Source organism: Drosophila montana, unplaced genomic scaffold (assembly GCF_035044405.1).
Source record: "Drosophila montana isolate Dmon_TW-CO22-7 unplaced genomic scaffold, ASM3504440v1 contig_3828_1, whole genome shotgun sequence".
Classification (NCBI taxonomy): domain Eukaryota; kingdom Metazoa; phylum Arthropoda; class Insecta; order Diptera; family Drosophilidae; genus Drosophila; species Drosophila montana.
Genome location: NW_026998698.1, coordinates 51233 through 59542, shown reverse-complemented (window position 1 = coordinate 59542; position 8310 = coordinate 51233). Strand labels below are relative to the sequence as shown.

At 39.0% G+C, this 8310-nt stretch overlaps 1 long non-coding RNA gene across 1 annotated transcript; it reads left to right on the top strand.

Annotated features, from left to right (window-relative positions):
- Positions 1-6581: 6581 nt before the first annotated feature.
- Positions 6582-8037, top strand: LOC135437487 (uncharacterized). The gene is made up of 3 exons (XR_010437703.1): positions 6582-6634; positions 6689-6844; positions 7427-8037. It is a non-coding gene; the product is annotated as an uncharacterized LOC135437487 (long non-coding RNA).
- Positions 8038-8310: the final 273 nt, after the last annotated feature.

Here is an 8310-nt window from a genome sequence, read left to right as displayed (position 1 = left end):
ACGTATGTAAAATCTTTTTATAATTGCTTGGAAGTTAAGTATTGAAGGCGGCTAGGATGGTATCTGCCGATCCTGAGATTTTATTTCTGATTATCGTGACAGGTTCGTAGTGCGTGGAACTGTCTGTATAAGATTCATATTTCCTGTATGTTGCCTCTACAGCCTGTCGCCAGTACACATATCTATCAGGCCTACCCTCAAAACTCTGGAAGGGGGCAATTAAGCGGCTTAACCGAAAGCTGCAGTTGCGTGGTCAATCTGTAACTTGCCCTGTTTGAACGTTTAGGGCTGCCTGCAGTTGCTGCATAGTTCTCTCTAACTTTTTTTTTATGCTAATGTAGCTTCAGCGCCTGCTGCATCTATGATGGTTTCTATGTCGTCTTTATTTTGTCTAATTCTCTTTCTAAAGCAAGGGGAACGAACACAAGGATAAATAAACTTTTATTTAACAATTAAAAAAATCAATTCTGGCCAATTGTGCAATTCGGCACGGCTAAAGATAAGCAACAATGCTTCAGAACTTCATATTATACACTAGTTGGTATTTTTTAACACCTTGCGCATTCATACACATATGAGGAAAAACAACTAAAACAGGCGCAAAATATAAAAAACAATACCAGGATTTACGAGCACTTTTTATGACAGACCGTTAACTTAACACTTGATATTTTATTTATTGCTGTTGAAGCAGCTATAATTTTACAAGAGGGAAAAAAATGTTTCATCACCTCGGGAAATAAATGATCTTGAAGTCCAAAATCACTTACAATAATTATAGATGTGTTCCAAGGGTTAAATTAATTCTAGTCCAACGCTGGTCCAGTCCCTCAGCTTTTTGTCTATGTAGAATTAACCGGGTCCTCGCACTGCACTCGTCGCGGTTTCGCCTTTGAACGCTCGGGTGCCAATTATTAATATTAATATATTATTATATTATTAATATAATAAAAGTCTTAATAAATTATAATTCTTTATAAGTCCTAGCGCTAACGATAATGCTTAACTTCTGGTGGCAGCGCTGCAGACGACGACTGCAATAGTGCTGATGACGCTCATCGTGCAATAACTTGCATTTCGGTTTGCCGCTCTAAGCTCTGCACAGTAGCGACGGAGTGATTAGTCTCTGGTACTAAGCACTTGCCTGAGTGCAAGAACCCAGTGTCCAATTCGCGCTTCCATAGTGCCTAGTGTTAACTTATATACTTATGGGGGTGGAGATGTTTCCTTCTACATGTTACATAAATTTATACAAAACCATTATACCCTCTTTACCCATGTTCAATGGGCTCATGGTATATAAAGGGGGGGAACTTAAGCGAAAGTAAAAAGTCCAACGGCAAACGTCGAAAATAAGCAATGCTGTTGATAGAATTCAATACAAAAGCGTATGAATGTAAGTGTTTGTACATGTATACAGGAATTTTTGCAATTTGCGCTAGCTGCCGTAAACATGTGGACAACCAAAAAACATTTTCTTAACTAACTTTTGTGTTTCTAACCGATCTTGACGAAATTCTCAACAGTATATCTTATTGTACTATAGAAAATTTGCATGTTCTCAAAAAGCCCATTGCATTTAAAATGAGGCTTAAATTTATGGGAAATAGAAATTGGTTTATTTACTTGATTTATAGCGTGTGGTGTTAGCAGGGACGTGGTGATAGCCATTAAACGAAAGATACTTGATATATATATATACTATTCTAGAAGCAATCTATCAAGTTTGATTCTCTTTAATGAGTTTCTGGAATATTCTAAGAGCCTGAATTTGAGCTGCGTTGGCAATTTGGGCATTTGTTGGGAATAACGATTGTGGCGGATGTTTATGTCTAATGGTTTTCGATTTTATGATCGGTCCCACGCCAGAATTGTTATTTTCACCAAGAATTTATGATTTTTGGGGCTCTAGGTTTATTGTTACAAATTGGGGTGTCTCGTGTTACATATCTGGTGCGCTTAGTTGCTAGGGCTTATGTATAAGGGGTATGCATTAGGTGCTGTGGACATATGTTATGTGTGTATGTGCTTAAATTATATGTTGTGGGTGTGGTACATATGTCACTATATATATTTCTTTTTCCTTCGGTTCTTTTTTTATACTTGTTTATTCTTTTTCATATATTTATTCACTTAACGGTTTGTTTAATTGGATGTTGTATCATCGTTCACTTCACCAAAATAAAAAAACCGTTTTGCTGACTTTACTGACGATTCAACTTTTCACCGTACGTGAGGTGAATTCGTCCCACTGTTCAGCCGCTGCTGCGACGCCTTAACGGCCCTTCGACGCTAACGTCTACTGCGGCGCGCGTCTGTGCACCCGTATGCTAGCGCTTCTCTACGTCGCCCGTCTGGCGCGCTGAACTTTTGGTAGGGTATATCCACTCTAGCGTAAGCCGCGCTAAAAACGGGTTAACCCTGTTCTATTTTTTGGTATGATGACGAATTCATCCACAAGTTGCTCGAGATCGCCTTCGAGGATCAGTGGCAATCCTAGGTGTCGCTACCCTGTCGTTAGCTGAGCACACACCCACTCCTCGTGTGGACAAACCAGGCGAAAAATTGCGCACGCTCGATGGATATCGCGGACGTTATCTGCTTGAGGTCGTCTATACACACGCACACTGAAAGCCGGGATTATTCTCACAGGCGACGGGACGAGGCCTCGTATCACTAGACACCACACTTTAGGTTAAGGATGGAGGTTATGTTGAGCACTGGCTTGCTACGATGTCCTGAGATTAGTGTAAATAGGAAATAATAAGAGTTAGCAGACTTAGTTACCAAGAGGACTTTTATTGACACTTCATTTTCTATAGTTATTATGGTTCTGCTTCAACGCTGGTCGAGTCTCTCACCTTTTCTTCTATGTACAGTTTACCGGAGCCTCGCACTGAACTCATTGCGGTTTCGCATTTGAACGTTCGTTAATAAGTTATTTGGTTGTTTTACTACTACTTAGTTGGAGTAAAATCTTAAAAAATTATTATTCTTTTTAAGTCCTAGCGCTACCGATAGTGTTGCGCATATGCCCTTCGATAGATATAGCGGGCCTTATCTGCCTGAGGTCGTCTAGACACACGCACACTGAAAGTCGGGATTGTTCTCACAGGCGACGGGACGAGGCCTCATATCACTAGACACCACACTTTAGGTTAGGGAATGGGATTTGCTGAATACCGGATTGCCATGATGAGATTAATGTTAATAGGAAATAAAAATAGTTAGCAGATTTCGTTATCAGCATTACTTTTATTAGCACTTCATTCTCTATGGTAATTATGCACTGCCCTACTCTCCTTTCCTACGTAAAGGCCCTGCCGCATTGCCTGGAGCCCTAGCGCTCCGCTGCACACTTACAGTTGTCTTCGTTCCCTTGAGTCTTCCTCACCACACATCTACGCACTTTGTTCGTTGCAGCTAACGTTCCGGCAAGCTCGCTTTCAAGCCGTGCGCTCGGAGCATTCGGTTTACGCCGCCAAAGTGAAGTTGCGCTCTGGAGGGCGGTGTTGAGTAACCGATAATTAACCGCGCATTATTGATTAGCCGCGCTTCAATAATTCGGCTCCTTGCCCTACTTATTCTTATTTATTTTATAATATTGCTTACAGTCTAGTTAAAATATATAATACAGATCAATCGGCTTATTGCCTTACTTTTCTTTTTCTTAGTATAATATTGTTTACAGACTAATAATAATATATAATACAGATCAAGCGGCTTCTTGCCTTACTCTAAGGGTCCGTGCCATTACTCTGGATTGTGAGGTGGCTGCTCCAGGTAGCCGCCTCACAGGGCTTATGTACTACTTGTTGTATATTCTATGTTAGAAAGTTGTTCTATCTCATCTTTGCTATTAAAATGATTTGATAAGTTCAGGTTTCTGCTAAATAAACAAAGTATTTAAGCCATATGTCCCAAACGGTTTTATCTACTAATATGTATGAACGACTGTATTCATAGAAAGTTCTTAGACTTCGTTCAACAATTCCTAGCGTCTTGTTCTTGTCTTGTGTGCTCAGCACACAAGGATGATTGATGAATGTTACTTCTATGTCAGCCTTGTCGAAGAATTCGAAGAATTCGTTTGCAAGTAATCGATACAAATCGACATCGAAATCCGGTTTTTTGAGCAAACCTTATAATTGTAAGAGATAGAGTCACAAAACTTGATAGATTGCTTCTAGAATAGTATATATATATCAAGTATCTTTCGTTTAATGGCTATCACCACGTCCCTGCTAACACCACATAGCTATAAGTCAAGTAAATAAACCAATTTCTATTTCCCATAAATTTAAGCCTCATTTTAAATGCAATGGGCTTTTTGAGAACATGCAAATTTTCTATAGTACAATAAGATATACTGTTGAAAATTTCGTCAAGATCGGTTAGAAACACAAAAGTTAGTCAAGAATTCACATTCATACGCTTTTGTATTGAATTTTATCAACAGCATTGCTTATCTTCGACGTTTGCCGTTGGACTTTTTACTTTCGCTTGAGTTCCCCCCTTTATATACCATGAACCCATTGAACATGGATAAACAGGGTATAATGGTTTTGTATAAATATATGTAACATGTAGAAGGAAACATCTCCACCCCCATAAGTAAATAAGTTAACACTAGGCACTATGGAAGTGCGAATTGGACACTGAGTTCTTGCACTCAGGCAAGTGCTTAGTACCAGAGACTAATCACTCCGTCGCTACTGTGCAGAGCTTAGAGCGGCAAACCGAAATGCAAGTTATTGCACGATGAGCGTCATCAGCACTATTGCAGTCGTCGTCTGCAGCGCTGCCACCAGAAGTTAAGCATTATCGTTAGCGCTAGGACTTATAAAGAATTATAATTTATTAAGACTTTTATTATATTAATAATATAATAATGTATTAATATTAATAATTGGCACCCGAGCGTTCAAAGGCGAAACCGCGACGAGTGCAGTGCGAGGACCCGGTTAATTCTACATAGACAAAAAGCTGAGGGACTGGACCAGCGTTGGACTAGAATTAATTTAACCCTTGGAACACATCTATAATTATTGTAAGTGATTTTGGACTTCAAGATCATTTATTTCCCGAGGTGATGAAACATTTTTTTGTGATGAAACAAATTTTTTGTAAAATTATAACTGCTTCAACAATCAATAAATAAAATATCAAGTGTTAAGTTAACGGTCTGTCATAAAAAGTGCTCGTAAATCCTGGTATTGTTTTTTATATTTTGCGCCTGTTTTAGTTGTTTTTCCTCATAAGTGTAAGAATGCGCAAGGTGTTAAAAAATACCAACTAGTGTATAATATGAAGTTCTGAAGCATTGTTGCTTATCTTTAGCCGTGCCGAATTGCACAATTGGCCAGAATTGATTTTTTTAATTGTAAAATAAAAGTTTATTTATCCTTGAGTTCGTTCCCCTTGCCTTAGAAAGAGAATTAGACAAAATAAAGACGACATAGAAACCATCATAGATGCAGCAGGCGCTGAAGCTACATTAGCATAAAAAAAAAGTTAGAGAGAACTATGCAGCAACTGCAGGCAGCCCTAAACGTTCAAACAGGGCAAGTTACAGATTGACCACGCAACTGCAGCATTCGGTTAAGCCGCTTAGTTGCCCCCTTCCAGAGTTTGAGGGTAGGCCTGATAGATATGTGTACTGGCATACAGACAGTACTTATACAGACAGTTCCAGGCACTACGAACCTGTCACGATAATCAGAAATAAAATCTCAGGATCGGCAGATACCATCCTAGCCGCCTTCAATACTTAACTTCCAAGCAATTATAAAAAGATTTTACATACGTGGTCAAGTGTCCATTACTTATAATTGAACAAAAATTTTCAGGTCTGCGCCAGGGAAACATGACAATACTTTAAAAGTACAATGCGGTGGAGAAAAAAGACAGACCCTCTAGTCATAAAAAAAAAGTACCGAAACGCTTTGTGTCGTTATTTGGGTTTGAAAAGAAATCTTACTAATAATTTATTCGCAGCTCACCCAAATGATTTTCCGTCTGCGCAATCTTTGGCTCAGGAGGTCGAGTCGAACCATGAGCGTTACGTGTATGCGACTAAATACGCTACGAGTCTTGAAGAAAAGGCCGTAAAGAGTCAGACTCGAATTCAGGCTCAGAATAGGTCTGCTAATAATAACCATCGGAATAGTCAGGGCAAAAGCCTGTTCTTTATTAAGCAACTGGATGGTCTACGTCAGTCCAGCCAGAATCTGGCTAATCAGCAACAGCATAGTACGGTCGAGCCTATGGAAGTGAAACCATCCTTGTCGAAATTTCGACAGTCAAGGTGTCGAGCAACAGTTACGAACAGAGGGTAAATAATGAAACACAGGAAAGTTCGAATCAAAGTCAAAATAACTATAGTGACACAGAAATAGACTGGAATTATTAACCATAGACTGGCCTTGAGAAAGCTCCAGATAAGAAACAGATCGACTTAATCCAAGCAGCTCCTAGCGACTTTAAGACGGCTTTAAAGATCACGATCGAAAAAGAAGGAGTAAAAGTGTTGATGAACGCCTCGGCACCAAGTTTTCATTTTGATCGGAAGAAAGGTATAAGCTCATTTGGGAAGGGTGGTACATAAGGACAACCTAAAAAAATCGAGAGTATTGTACGTATATTTATAAATTTTATACATTTACATATTTTATCCAGTATGTTACAGTTTACCTTTACATAGAAATTGTAAGGAACTGTTGTTTTCTTATCATTACGAAATGCAACTCGGACTAGTACTACTTCCAATTGTGGCAGCACGACTGGCCGACTATTCTCACTCGACCCACATTTCGATAATGAACGGAGACAAGTATAATAAAAGGTGATTACTGGAATACCACGATGTTCTTAACCAAACGCGACTTACGAAAGCCCAACTTATCGAATAAAATAACAGACAGATTGACATCAACACGCGGACAAGATGACAGCTAAACAGCCTGACAAAGACTATAAATGAACTCCTGCAGGGCAAGAAGAAGAAACACACCGAAACGTCTTTATGAAACCTTTTTGGCTAGAAATAGAGTTCTAAAATTCAGAATATCATTCTTTCAATCACATTGGAAAATAAATGTAAAAAAACCTACCATATAAGACACCTCAGACTTAAATGAACTCATGCAGGGAAAGAAACAGAAACACATCGACACATCTTTATGGAACCTTTTTGCCTAGGAATAGAATTCGAAACGTGTAAATTCAGAATATCATTCTTTCAATTACATTGGTAAAATAAATTTATTCAAACCTACTATACACAGTTTTGAGCCCTGAATTCACAGAGGTAAGCGCCAATAATCTTACGAAAGCTGGTGGGGTGAGAGTTGTTAAAAATATCAACATTATTAAATCAAATATCCCTAATTTAAGATCAACTATCGAAAGGTTGCTATTTTTCCAGTCTCTGCAAAGGAACGTTGTAACCTTCGAGAACACCGCTTTTATGAATGGGTCCAAGTTTGTTAACCGGATTTACATCACAAGAAGAGTATCAAGAGTAGCAGCAATGTTTTTGACCAATATCACCAGGCGCAACGAAATTTTGATCATACCTTACCTTCAAAGGATAAATGAGTTCAACCTACGCTACAAAAAGAGCATGGAGGTTTCCGGCACCCAAAAGCCACCGCTTGTAAGCTTCACCGTCTGCTGTCTGCGTTACCAAAACCGTACTGCGCAACCGGCGATGGCCGAAATATCCAAGGCTGAGGACGGACTTGATTTATAAGGGAGAGTATTTAACACCCTTCTCTATCGAATCGCCGATTGGACACAGGGTTCTTGTTTTTAGCTTTCACTCTATCACTACTTTCACAGTATCAACTACTGTGCAGAGATTGCAGTGGAAACCTAATTATGAAATCTTGCAAGAGGCGCAATGTCAGCACTATTGTGGGAGTTACCAGTTCATGCCTTGCGGTGACAGAAACGGGGTGGAGAGAGTGTGTGCGAGTCCGCCAATGTTGTTCAATCGATGTAAGGTTGATGTCGAGTACTCTGTGGTTTTAATAATTTCGCCCCCACAGATGATGTACATTTAATATTGTCTTTACGATTTTAATAAACTTACATAAGAATTTACAGTAGAAAACAAAGAGATTTTGAATTTAACAAAGAATCTTATCATTACATAACCGCTCATGCTCTTAAGTAACATGTTGTGGGACATAAGTCCGAAAATATGCAGTTACAGAGATTTCAAGAGACTTGCACTTGATTATGTCGCAACAGCATATCTCCTCGTATTTTATACAATTTACCCTTACCCTTTGAAGCGATCTTAAA